This window comes from Mytilus edulis, chromosome 8 (assembly GCF_963676685.1).
Source record: "Mytilus edulis chromosome 8, xbMytEdul2.2, whole genome shotgun sequence".
NCBI classification, from domain to species: Eukaryota; Metazoa; Mollusca; class Bivalvia; order Mytilida; family Mytilidae; genus Mytilus; species Mytilus edulis.
In genome coordinates, this window is record NC_092351.1 from 82,325,203 (window position 1) to 82,340,447 (window position 15,245).

The window sequence follows — 15,245 nt, forward strand, 5'->3', positions numbered from 1 at the left end:
TTTTATATCTTCACTAGTTCAAAAGTGAATATTTTAGCAGAGCATTAAAAAATGACATTTAAATTAACTTTACATATTGTTCCATCCTAAAAAAATTTTTTAGAAACTTTTACCGTACCAATTTCAAGAAATTTTGATTTAGAATGTCAAGGTCACAGTTCGTAAATGGAGACTTGGTATCCCTGTTCTGATGTTTTTTGGTATAATTTATGTAAATCTTTAGCAAAACTAACCATACTTCATATAATCTTATAATAAGAATAAACTATGATATTTATGACATGTAAAGTTCAAAAGGTCAAAGGTCAAGGTCATTTTTGGAGCTAAAATCAACAAAAATCTCCTTTTTTGCTAAATTTTCAAAAGTGTATCTACCTATTGGTCCCATAATCTTCACAACCTTTGTAAATAAAGACCATTTGATGATATTCAAAAGATCTTGGTTTGGTTTCAACCTTTAGGGGTCAACAGGTCAAAAGGTCAAGTAATTTTAGGAGCTAAAATTATACAATGACCTCCTTTTTTGCTCAATTTTCTATAGTAAACTTACCTTTATGTACTATAATCTTTCATTACATTTGTTAATTATGATAACTTTATGATATGCATTAGATATAGGATTAGCTTCAACCTTGAGGTCAAAAGGTCAAAGGTCAAGGTAATTTTAGGACCTGAAATATGAGAATTCTCTCCTTTTTGCTCATATTTCAAAAGTATATAATAAAAAAAAGATGTTGTATGATTGCCAATGAGACAACTTTCTACAAGAGACCAAAATGACACAGAAATTAAGTTATAGGTAACTACAGCCTTCAACAATGAGCAAAGCCTATACCGCATAGTCAGCTTTAAAAGGTCCAAAATGGCAATGTAAAACAATTCAAACGAGAAAACACACGGCCTTATTTAAAAAAAAAAAATGATCAAAAAACAAATATTTTACACACAAACAAACCATAACCACTGAATAACAGGCTCCTGACTTGGGACAGACACATACATACATAATGTGGTGGGGTTAAACATGTTGGACAATATTTATGGTTTTGCTACATGTTTTCGATTTTGTCCAATGTGCAACACCAGACATCACATGAAAGCATTAGGGCTCAGACTGAGGATGCATTTTCTTATATTTCACACCAGCATTAACTAGAGCTCATTAAAAAATACCCCATCATTCCTGTTCAACATTGAACTCAGGTTAATTATCTCCCATGAAATATTTCAGAAAGTGTTTATTCTACTTCATGCACATAATAAATAATAGAAATAATCTTCTTCGATGATATTAATAAACTCTATCACATTTCAATATTTATTCGTACATTATCATGAAAGTATAACATGGTCATGATAGTTCAAAGGATACAAATAAATATTATCATATCTATATATACAATGTACAATCAATATTAAATCTTTTGAATATTAACATTGATCAATAAAGCATGACAATGAGATCAGGATCAATCATACAGTATACCAAATTAAGCAGACCTATTGCTTTTTGAATCTGATACATGGACTTGACCATGGGTACATAACTTTTTTCACCGATCCATGAAATGTGGTCAATGTCAAGGGAAAAGTTTTACAGACATGAGGAACTTTCAATTCATGCTCATTGCAAGTATAGATATCATATTATTCATAAGAGAGAGAATTAACATTAAAAACATTAATAAAAATTGCTGAGTTCAAAATATCTGTAATGCAGCAACAACTTTTCTCTTTAGTCTAAGGTTGGTCAAATCCCACACAATTCCTGTTATGTCTTCAGCCCCTGATGGTATTGGAGCTTTTAGTACCACATTATATCAATACTGGCTGCCAGTTTCATATTCCATCTCTTTGATATGAGAGATAACATCTTGCCTAACTGGAAGTAAAAAAGAAAATTCATCACAAATTAATTAAAACTTTTAAATTTAGCATTCTGAAGAAGAAAACTATCACTATAGTATATGGTTGAAAGCAATCTGACTACCAAATGTGTTTATGTGTTGCAACACTGAGGGATGTTCCAGAAATAAATGTAGGGGGATCAGGGGTCAGAAGACACTTTTTATTTCACCCCCACCATGCATAATATTTCATTTGTCATTTCAGTGCCTTTTATAGCTGAATATGCGGTATGGGCTTTGCTCATTGTTGAAGGCCTTACAATGACCTGTAGCTGTTAATTTCTGTGTCACTTGGTTTCTTGTGGAGAGTTGTATCTTTGGCAATCATATGACATCTTCTTTTGTATATAAATAGGGGCATTAAAAAAAAGATTGTAAAGTTCTAGATTTCTTTTTTCTTTTTTTTAATAGAAGTCATTGACTTTCAAATACACACTACAGCTCAGGTGGATTTTGCGTTGTCCACCCGTCCACAGTGGCAGTGGGCAAACTTTCTAGCTTGTCAACTCTGCCCACCCATAGGAGTGGGCATGCAATTTCTTTTGTTTAATCAAAAGACTTGCAAGTACAATCAATTGAAAAAAAGCAGATAAGCATTAGATATCAATATTTTAACAAAAAAGAGATTAAAGTTGGAGTGGGCCGGTGGAAAAAGCAAAATCCACCCAGGCTGTTGTGTAGCACTGTTCAAACATAATTGATTAAATGTTAGCTAACATACTCAATCAGTTGTTTCAAAGTCCGAAGAAGGATGTAGATGTATTCATAGGTCTCTCAACATTTGAAAATGTCTGCTTTGGTGTGGCATTTGGTATCTGGTGGATATATCTGCATCTTGATCTCACAGGCTAATTTCTACAAGAAGCAAATTATAGTTTAACAAATATGTAAACAGCAGAGTAATCTGAGTTCACTTAGTAATAGGCATTTTTAGTTTGATAATGGGAAATTTTTTAATAAAGTTCAATCTAGTTTATCCCTGCCACATTCTGTATGTGCCTGTCCCAAGTCAGGAACCAGTAATTCAGTAGTTGTATTTTAATGCTGTATAACCAATAATTCAGTAGTTGTATTTAGTCTTCTCCTTTGAATTGTTTAAATTTATAGCTGATTATGTAGTATGGGTTTGTCTTATTGTGTAAGGTTGTATGGTGACTTAAAGTGGTTCCTTTATATGTCATGTGAAGTACATGTATTGGGGAGAGTTTTCATATTGGCAATCATACCACATCTTCTTATTTTCAAAATGGCTTTGTACCAATGCAAGCATTATGAATATTTTATCCAACTTTATAGATTTAATTTTCAAACTCTATCCATTATAAGATAAATCATGGACAAATAGAGAAACAAATAGACTAAAATTTTGATGGTACTAAGTAGTTATCAGCTTTTAAACAGGTTAGATAACTCTCTAATACATTTTAACATGGAACATGTACATATGTGTTCATGTTTCATATCTATATTTTTTAAAGACAAGGCATAATATACATGATATAACAATAAACATGAACATGTATCTTAGAAAACTGCTCTATTTATTACCTATGCCCATCTGTGTTTGTCTGTGTATTAGGTAAATGTAGCATAAGTTCTCCACAGTCATTAACAAGGTTAATTAGCATCTCTGAAATTTAAATAAAAAGTTCCTTGTCATCATTGATACATTGATCATGTACATGTACATATAGATATACAAATGTAAATAAAAATTGGTTATAATACAATGTAAATTGTATCTATATATAAGTTAAGTTCAGACATGTTTCAAATAATTTTAGGTACAACCATTTATTTCATTCATTTATGACAATGACAGTTTATTATGACACTACAACAATTGACAACAAAATTGCTATCAATCTGAACACAAAAAAACCCTGTGTATTATTTAATGAAAATACACACCATTAGTCTTTATACATGTATCATGTTTTGATTATTTACTGACCCCTAATGTACATTTAAATTAACAGTGACAGATGGCAGAAATACATATACAACTGTACAAATTACAAGATACATGTATCTTCATTATCATATAAATGAAAGAAGAGTAATACATGTATGCTACATTTCTTGGGATGATAATCAAAAATATCTCAGATAATCTGCAACTTACCTTATCAATTGTGTTTTGTAGGTTTGGAGGGATTAATGTCACATCTTTAACAAGGATGGTTTCTCTAAAAAATGAAATATAAATTTCTGTTACTAAAATGTTCTTCATTTTGATAGCACATAGATAAGGAATGTATATATGTAGCAGTACAATGTACATGTACATCATTTGTACATGTATGTATGTACAAATGATGTTTGTTAGTTTATAATACAAATTTTCTTACCAAATATAATAAAGTGAAAACTGGACATAAATTAAAAAACACATACATTTTATAATAGAATAATATTTGTTGTAAAAATGCTATTTGCCAATGTACACGTACATGATGTAATAAAAAGAATAAATAATCAAAGAATTCAAATATTGAAAAGCTTTACAACTTGTGACCTTACAACGCTGAAAATTTACTCAGGGACAATGCACCTTGGTGAACTTGTGTCTTATTCGCTCAGTCGTTGAATATTTGTCTGTATTTAAATTTTTTGACTAGTTATTGTATAAAAAAAAATAATTATAGTATGGATATCAGATTAAAATGGGAAGTACACGTACATTGTTTTGTACATGTAAAGTATCAACTTCTTCTTACATTCACAGAAATTAAACAGAAAAAACTCCCAGATATATACATGTACATGTATGAACGGTAAATTGTTTGTTTGCTTTTTATTTATGTTTCTTTGTATCCTACATCATGTACATTAGCATTTGAATTTTAATCAAATACTGATTAAATTATCAGATGATTTTTAGATGGATATTATCATAGTCATGCTAGTATATACATGTATCAATTAATTAGTGTTGTGGCAGTGTCTGTGTCAATGTGACAAGTTTAACAGCCATTGATGGTTCATGCTACATGATGATCATACATGTACATTGTATGTGTACCATGGCAATTCAACTTTTGAACATGTTGAAGGGTAGCCTTGGCTTGAATCCCTCAATTGTCTGATAGCATGCATGTTTTCCTATTTAGTTCTACTGCACTTTTGTTTAATGCTTTCTTGCAATTGTTATCAATATGTTTGTATTTTTGTTTTTTGCCTTGACTTGGGTGTTTGTTCCTAAATTATTACAAACATATAAACTGACAGACCTGGATATTTTTTAAATAATCATTTTTTTCATACATGTATCTAGTTTAGATTACTATGACATCTAACGGCTGTTTTGCCAGACAAGCTGGTGTAGTGGGGCATAATTAACATGACAATGTTGTCCAACTCAAGTTTTAAAATGTTTGGATTTGTAAATGCAAATTACCTGGCACCTGCTCAAAGTTTTACACTGAAGCTTGGCATCAGCTTGGCCTTTGGTTTACTAGGTTCTCCATGTAATAGGAACCATAAGGAAGTCGGTTCAATTCCATCCAGATATACACTTAACATATGAATACAGAACTTTAAAACATAAAAATGAACGATCCATTCAAATCGTCTCCCAGAGCAGATCGCCAGATGAAAAGGACAAGTGCGTGATGTGTTTACATTCCTTCTATCAACTAATCTTCCTATGCCGGTACAACATATTTGACAACCAGTTGCATCCAAACTGCACACATTATTTCTGCATCACGATAAGACGAAGAGACTTAAATCGGCGTACTTTTTTTGGTAAAACGCCTTCGTCTGTCTTGGCAGCCGACCGAGTCGTCCATAATTGTTTACCATAACTTCTGTTTCCGGATTGTCAAAATTGGACAATTTTTCGAAAAAATGAGCGTTTACTCTATAGTTAATGAAAATATACTTCAATTAAGCCTTTCTGATATTTTAATCGTCATTTTAAAAATAATAACTATACTTTCGCTTACTAGGCGGAAAATACCGAGGTGTTGAAAAAATTGACACCTCGGTAAACTCCGGAAAATTTTCCGTAAATCTTTATTATGGGTCGGATACCTTAACATGATATATCTGTTCAAAACATATCATATTGTCGTTTTGATTGATGCTTTGAAAAGGGAGTTATATGACATTTACAACATTTTGACTGTTGTACCGCTATTCTAATTCTGTATTAACTTTATACAGTGCGGAAATATTTAACGACGGCGTTCCAAACTATAGTTCACGAATAGTTTGTATCTTTGATCCAGCTTAATCATACCTTTTGTACACTCAAGAATTGATTAGAAACGGCCTAATAGTATACAATTCTGACTGATATATCAAGTTTCGATTCGATCTGTCAAATACACAAATACACATATCAATGTTTCCCTTTTATAAACAAATACAATGTCTTGTGCAACACGCTTTTCTTGATGGATTGTTTATAGGAACAGTGGTGATGTTAGTCCTGATAATAAAGCCAGCTGCATGTAAAAATAAGTTTGTCCTGTAAATAATCTATATTTTGCGAAGTATCACATAAATAAAATGAAAAAAAAGACGCGAATGTCACCTTACAGGGTAGTTAACAGATTCATAAGAGGTGTAAATGTGTTTTAACGTTTGAAAATAAAACATAACTACAACCTGTACCATGTTTTTGAAAATTACCTTTGAACCATACTTAATCCTCTTCAAGACAAAATTGAGCAAACATTTATCTATCAGATTCTGAAATTTTTCAGGTATGCAATAAATTGTTGAAAGAGTACAAAAAAACTCACACAAGGCCTTCCACTGGTAAACGAACAGAGCACGGTTATCTTGTTATTTGCTCGGCATGCTGTGACTATCATGATTGTAACAAAGATAAATGTAATAATGTTATAAAAAGTAAGTTTGCTGAATCATTCATACCTTTAAAAAAAGTGAGAAATATTTCAAAAAATATTAGAAAAAGAATAAGTTAAAGCTCGTGCTTGTTGTAATACACTTCTTCTGGTGCTTGCTTGAGTGTAATGGTGTTTAAGGATGAAAAGTGTTTGTAATTCAAACTTCAATTAAGCATTAGTCAAATATTGTAACTCTCTAAGACACTCATGATTGCTATATGTATACTCTATTTGCCTGTTCGGTATCGTATGCCATGTTTGACTTTGAAAGTTGTAAAACAAATAGTTGTTATATTCGAGTATAGCAAAGAAACCATTGTCTATACGTAGTATTGTCATATTAGCGATATTTCTCTAACGGTATCATAAATCGGGATATTTGTCTAGCCATTAAACTCACCATTTGTCTTAAAGTGTTCTGTACCTAGTCAGGATCATGACAGCTGGTATCAAATAGTGTGTTTCTATGTATACTGGCGTTTGTTTTTGTTGCACTTCAGTGTTCTTTTTGTTTATTTGTTCTCATCTTATAGTTAATTTGTTTCCCTTGGTTTAGTTTGTTACCCGGATTTGTTTTTTCTCAATCGATTTATGACTTTTTAACACCGGTATACTAGTGTTGCCTTTAGTTACCCCCTTTGTCTAGTGGACTTTTGGAACTATACATATTGTTAGTCTAATTTCACTAAAAATATGTCAATTTGCTATTACAACGTGTGTTATCTCGCCTTTCTTTTATATGTCAAGCTCAGATTTAGTTCTGCAATAACTGGATGTTTGGTCTTTTTTATCAGCTTATCAGCATTTGTATGATATTTTGGATTATCAAATATTTTGACCTCAGTCTTCACACACAAATCATAAGATGTATGTATATGAATTAGCTTCTGCTTTTTTTAAATTGGTACCATTAATGTTAAGAATTCAATTGACATCATTTATCTTTAAGTTTTATGTAGACGAACCACACACAAGTAATATCATCTTGTTTTATGTAACTATTTCTGTGAAAGAAAGCAACTGACGTCTACTAATTAATTACAAGCTTAATTTTTCGTTCATTTTGTTATATAAATAAGGCCGTTAGTTTTCTCGTTTGAATTGTTTTACATTGTCTTATCGGGACCTTTTATAGCTGACTATGCGGTATTGGCTTTGCTCATTGTTGAAGGCCGTACGGTGACCTATAGTTGTTTATGTCTGTGTAATTGTGGTCTCTTGTGGACAGTTGTCTCATTGGCAATCATACCATATCTTCTTTTTTATATTAAAGATAGTTTGAAACAGCTAGAATATATATAAAAATATAAAAAAATATATACCTGGGATGGTGGTGTTACTGTACATCATAAGAGCGAACTATAAAAAATCCGTTAGAAAAGGCTTAACTCATCAGATGTATACAACTAGAAAAACATCTAACAAAAACACAGAGTGGACGTTGCAGGGTACTTATATACCCCAACAATATTAAACACAAAATATTATTTTGAAAGTACTTACAGTTACTTACTGCTAGTTCAAAGCCAAAAATAATTGACAAAAAAAAATTTCATGTAAGACTAAATTATCAATCGGTACAGCTCCAACATTCAATGGATATGGCGTAAAGGCGACATAAACTGTCAGAGAAAAACATGACCGTATGCAATACCAAGATGCTAGTACATTGTGTATCGGCAAATTGCAGATCCATAAATGTGTATATATAGATAATAATAATTGAGTTTTAGCTAGAATCATTATATCGGCAAGAAGCAGAAAACACAAAAGCATTCAGACACCATACGCATCGAACAATTCTAAGAGTACTCGAAAATACTGATAACGTGTTCCAGTCATAACAAGTAATAAATAAATCATATTTTCATTGGATGATTATGCGCTAATGAAAGTTCACATTAGGCAAATCCCAATTTCTCAGTAACAAATACCACCTGACTTAGTTTTTGGCGTCTTTATACCTTACAATTAATTCATACGTTACGTGCTTTTTCATGTAACACAAAAAAAAAATCCCAGGAAATCAACAGTAATCGAGATTTACGTACGATCGCCATCCCAAATTGATTGACAAATACAAAGTACGTGTATAAGTTAAAGTCAGCTGTTTTGGTTATAACTAATTGAAAAGCATTTAATCTTTGTGATGCCCAAATAGTACCTTACGACTTGTTTTCACCAAATGGCATACAATGTACATGTATACATTTTTTATTTCATTTTATTTTTATTTACATTTCTTTAGAATGAGATACATATATGGTTAGTAAATAGTTATCAAAGGTACCAGGATTATAAAAAACCTTTAACGGACACATGTTTTCCACATTATTAATGAAACTGCTCTTTTTTTCCAGATCAAACGTGCTTTGACACTACTATTTGTGGATAACTATTGAAATAACTATTTTAAGTATCTAAGATTGAAAATAAATAGAATTTTGCAAGACAAGTGTGTGTACATGTTCTAACATTTCATATATATTTATATATCTATACTATTAAACGAGAAGACTTCATTTTGTGTGTCGCTTCTCTTCCTTCTACAATAAATCAATCATCATGCCTCTGTGTCCTATACGTAACATGCATAGTCGCATTTGTCATCCATTCTTATGATTATTCAGATTGAGTTATTTTGGGAGAAAAACGACAAAAAAGGAGTCCGGATATGATTCCGTCATCAGACTGACTTTTAGTCATAGATTAGACTATGAAACATGCACAAATACAACCAATCGTATGATATATAACAAAAAATTAAAAATAAATAAGCCAATCAGAGCGTTCTCCATATCATGGTGTTTAGATCGCAAGGCCCACAACTATTATACCTCCTTATAGAGGACAATTATTTTTCGCGTTTATCTACATGTAAACTACGATTATACTACTTTAATATATAGAGACTCTCTGTATTATGTTAGGGACTTTCTATGTCAGTATAGAAAGTCCCTGATTCTGTCTTCTGTTTTCTTTGAAATGTTTACTATTTAAGGGGTCATACCACTTGCATATATATTAAAACAAGTAAAACATGCTCAGCTTCATCTAAAACTACCTCGACCAAAAACTTTAACTTGAAACGCGACAGACGGACGGACGGATGGACGACCGAACGAACAAACAAACGCACGGATGCACAGACTAGAAAACATAATGCCAATAAATGGGGCATACAAATTTATTGTTGAAAGGGAAAATAGTGATTTGGCAATAATGAAAGTAAGGTAGAGATTAGAGGAAGGCAGGACTTTTTTGGGGGCGTCAGGATCGGGTGTTTTTAAGCTCCTGATTTTGAGATTGATCCTTTCGTGATCCGGAAATATATATTTCGATTTCGGGATTTCGGGATATGAAGTTTCTTTAAATTCTGCATTTCGGGATTTCATGGTTTAAGCCCGGGATTTCGGGATCAGGACCCCTCCGACCACCCCTCAAATTAGCCTTAGTCAGGTTTGGTCATTTATACAAGATTCATATTCTACCATTGGCATGATAATAAGGCTCTCAAAAGAAAAAGCACTGATGGATTATTCAAGAAGCATATTTTATTTGACTAATAATGGTCTATATATAAGCAGTTACATTTATTTCATGTTTGAAACGGTGCAAATTTTTAATTTGATTTGACTTTTACCAAAAGAAGCATTGTAGCAAAGGAGAAGAATAATTGTGGTCTGATGCCATAAACACGAAATGATTAAATTTAACAGAAAGGAAACAAATATCGGACTTTGGAAAAAGGGAGAGAGCTTTTCATACCTTTTATGAAATTCTCCATACATAATATCTTTGACAAAAAATCATCCTACAATAGTTCACAAGCTGTATATGGCCGCGATTTCGCGGGTGTGTTCTAGTATATATATATATATATAGGAAAAGTAAATAAACACGGTGTACAGAATGTATATATATATATATAAAATGAGGATAACAAGTAAATATAACCGTCACAAATAAGTCATTTTGGAATCTTCAGAACTACATGTAGTGGTATTATCTTTATACAAATGCATAGCATGTAATTGACGTTCATTCATCGTTTTATCTTTCAACGATGTGCATGATTTTCTGAAATAAGACCAAAAATGCATTAAATAACCGTTTGGTTTTTTTTTACATTTTTGTAGAACTTTTTATACAAAGACAAATATTAGATAATCTCTCATTCTTCAATGAAAAAAACACATGTTTCATTCAGTATATTTTTGCTTATCTTTCTGATATCCAGCTAACCTTTGACGATTCGGTCTGTTCTATTAAGGTACGGTATTTTCTAACACGCAAACGTAATATATGTATGACTTTCACTGGTATTTTTTCTCCGATATACCTGTTTTAGAGAAACAAAACCAATTTATTTATGTTGCTAATACGATTTGGGCTTATCGATACTACGAGGTAGATTCTAATGATGTTTGACTTTACTTTACTGCAAGTACTACGATCCCTACAAGCATTGTATATATGTATATGTTAAGTTCTTTATCGTAAACTTATCTTTCAGATTTAAAATGTTTATAATTATCAAAAACACTACAGTTTTTGTATCCTCTGACATGCGCAGCCTTTTATAGATTTGGTTGTTCATCATTGACATTATTCAGTCGATTCATATGTTATAATTTCCTTAATTTAACTTATATAGTTTCAAATACTGAGAATTGGGGTGTCAAATGAAGGTTTACAGCAAACAGACTTCAAAAAAGTGCAAAGAATCAATGTTTACCAATTGTACATAGACGCAATTGTTCTGCGTGGTTTACTGTATTCAGAGGTCAACTGAATATCATATTGGACTCCATCTGATTTCAATTGTTATATTTTCCTCAAAGTGTTTGGTTTAAAGAAAAAAAAAAGCACGTTTGTATAATGATTAAACATCAGACTTGTGATAAATGTGATGAATTTATTTGTGTAAAAAACTGCTGGCAAAATTGGAACAGAAATATAAACAAAGATTTGACAGACAGAAAAAAAAAGAGAAAAACACGAACACATGAATCGAAGAAAAACTGAAAAAGTAATATCAAAAAACATAAATACAAATAATTATATATACATTAAATTATTTGAGTTATGTGTTTTTGTGATTTTACTTTTATATAGAAAAATAACCAACCAACAACATGAAACCCACAACAATACTTGGGGTCACCGTGATATCAGTTGCCCTAAAAGTTAAGTAGTTCTCACTCCATGTGGGGCTGCCACCTTTTGGCTCATTGTATGTGCATAATTCGGTAACACATCTCTATCAATGATGTAACGTTTACAAAAAAGGCGATGAAAGTGAGGTTAACACACTTACGTGGTAATCTTTCATACAGATATTTCACTAAACAGTAAAATTACTCGTAGTGACGTCCATAAAACATTCAGAGGAAAAAATTCACCTTTTTCTCTAAGTATAATGAATTATTGATACAATATTTACAATTCTAATTTAAATTGTGCTACTAATAAAAAGTTTATAATGATAAATAATCGATTTGATCCAACCTTGTTGCATTTTCTATTTTTAGATGTAAATCGAGATACGATGCATACTTATATAATTTTTTCAAGTATGATAGGATGCAACAACAAATAACGAACTTTGAATTTTTAGTGAGACACATTATCAATCTTGCGCTAAGAAAATGTTCCTCCTTCCTGATAATCTCCTCCACAAAAATCATAAAAATCATAAGATACATTCATATGCCATACTCAACGGACGCGATCCCGAGTTACTTGATTATTATGAAATATCTATGTAACAGACGAGCACGGCTATGCTCTTTAAATCGTGGCCACTTTTCCTCGATAAGTATACCTCGGGAAAAGTGATGTTTTGCCTATTTTTATTATTATGAGCAATACGATTAGCTCCATCTGTCGAGCTGAAACTTCTTATCGTTTCGAAAACATTATTAGTTCATTCAAGTTTTTGGTTGTGCTGGTAAGGTTCCAGCTATCAACGTAGTGTTTCGTTTACTTTTCGTCTTTGTATGTATTTTGCATATTCTGTCTGTTACATGTGTTATATTTATTGCTTTTCTAAATGTATTCTCGTGATATTTTGTCTGCCTAATTGCAATTGATTCACTCGATTTGTACATAGGTTAATCATTACCGCTTCATCGTACCGATAATCAATGTATGTCAAGGGGGAATGAGTAAATATTTTGCTCTGTGATATCCCATCAGTTACCATAACATTATCATTTTACTGATTGTGTACTGTAAATATGCAAGTGTTATAAAAAACGGGCTCAAAGATACCAGAGATATATATAAATTATACATGAAAACTGTCTCAATCTCTAAGGGATTGCTGCATGATTTTGTTTATCTCATACATTTTTATTTCTGTAGATATTTTACCGATGAATTTAAAATATAGCACAATTTCACATTATCTTGATGGAAGTGTCGTTTAAAGGTATTGTTAATTAAATTTAAGACCAAATCATGATTCTTTCAAAAGGATCATAAGGAGAAATATATTTTTTTCAAAAAGGAAATGTTTCCTAGTTTCTCATTAAATTGCAAGAATTCATCAGTTAACTTTTGCAATTATGAATTATTGAAAACAAATTAATGAAATGTCACGTCTTCGTGCATTTTACAATATAAGTGTTAAATGATATATGATACCTGGTGCGTTAATCGTTTTTTAGTATTAGAATATCAAATGATTTTACTTATCATGATGAAAACTTTATTTCATTGTCAGTTTTCTTTTTAAAAGCCAGATAAACAAACATATACATGTGCATTGTTTTCCTAACTATGTAAAAAGTTCCATGACAACTGAATAAATAAAGACTCATTTTCGTGTCGAAAGTGTAATGCTATGTTTCGAAAAAGCGGGGAAAACACTGGTCTACTTTCCATGGTAATTCAGTAGACTCAACATGTTCCATCTGATCATATTGTTAGTTTTCTTATATGCTTTGACATTATGTGAAATAGTTGTTATCGTAAAACAAAAAGACATACTAAATAGTGGCCACGTGCTGTTTTCGGTATCTATGCCCATGTGGTCATTGTGTGCTCAAGAGTGAAGGTATGCACATCTATAAACTTTATAGCATGGAATAAAACTTGACAGAATAATGGTGCTGAACCCGGGGAAAGAAAATGTGCACTTATTGCAAGTGCTAGAAATAGCAAAAAAAAACTAGGGTTGATCTCAGGTGCTCCGGAAGGGTACGAAGATCCTTCTCCACATGGTGCACCCGTCGTGTGGCTTATGTGTTCCGATAGGTATTTTCGATATAAGATCCATCACACAAATTATTGCAAAAGATCCAAAACATGTAAGATACTAAAATAAACTTATCCTATAATGCTTATTTTAAAAATAAAGATTTATATTTGCATACCATTATTCGTTTTTATAATATATGTTGATGCTACATTAAAAATACATATATGTACAAATTATAATTTATACAGATTTTTGGTACAAGTAATCAGTGTGTTATAAACTACTTAATACAAATGGATGATTCAAATACATAATCTTGTTTCTCACAAGTCTGTCATATTTCCTCATCTACATGATACAGTCTAATACCGAGACTAGTTACAAAAAACATCATAAGGACAAAAAACGACTTTTGTGGTTCTAATTTTTGGTATAAGGACAAACATAAAATTCAGGTATCCTCATTTTCAGTTTGATGACAAGAAGAATAACTCTTATTGTTATATTAAGTATAGAAATTTAAATCTAATATATTAAACTATTCATTTTAGAAGATAAAAGTGTATCACCTGGTGCAGAAGGGTATATGTAAAATAAAACTTATAACTCGTACAAAAATCCTGTACAAACTATAATTTGTAAAAACTTACATGTTGTACACAACATATATATATCGGTTAAATATTATAATCGAATATAAATGTTTAATTTGAAATTGATTACAATTATGAAATTAATTGTAAAAGCTGCCGTAGAATGTTAATGACATCTCAAGAAAACGATGGTATTACAGTGTAGAGTGGGTTATTGTTTGACATAAATAGGTCAAGTGTCGGAACATTAGTAGCAACTATCGCGGAAATCTAGCCGGGGTATTTGAAAAGGTCAGCTTTTACTCTTTTCTGGCACGGATCATCTAAATTAAACTACATGTAATTTTTTGGCCGATCAACTTTCAGCAACTAGCTGGTCAATGCAAAGCAAATCATTGTAAGCGCAATGAGGCCTGTATGCCAAGAGGACCGGGCTACTATTGTGTTCAATTACCTATCAAGTTGTCTGAAAGTTGCACACGTAAGTTGCATTACTCATAGTATATGCATTAACACAAATTAGTCTGATCTATGAAGTGTTTTCTTTCGTGACTTTAAATGTAACCTTTTTAATTTATTGTTGGAATGAAACAGCGTTTCTTTCGTTTCTTCGCAGCAGCTTATCGTCAGCTTTTAAAGTATGATATTTCACGTAAACCAATAATTTTTCAAACAA

The 15,245-nt window shown here is 31.5% G+C and overlaps 1 long non-coding RNA gene across 1 annotated transcript; it reads right to left on the minus strand.

The window, feature by feature from the left end:
- Window positions 1-1,304: 1,304 nt before the first annotated feature.
- On the minus strand, window positions 1,305-5,950 carry LOC139486439 (uncharacterized). The gene is made up of 5 exons (XR_011655580.1): window positions 5,308-5,950; window positions 4,033-4,096; window positions 3,456-3,537; window positions 2,629-2,762; window positions 1,305-1,882 (listed from the first exon to the last, which is right to left on the minus strand). It is a non-coding gene; the product is annotated as an uncharacterized lncRNA (long non-coding RNA).
- Window positions 5,951-15,245: the final 9,295 nt, after the last annotated feature.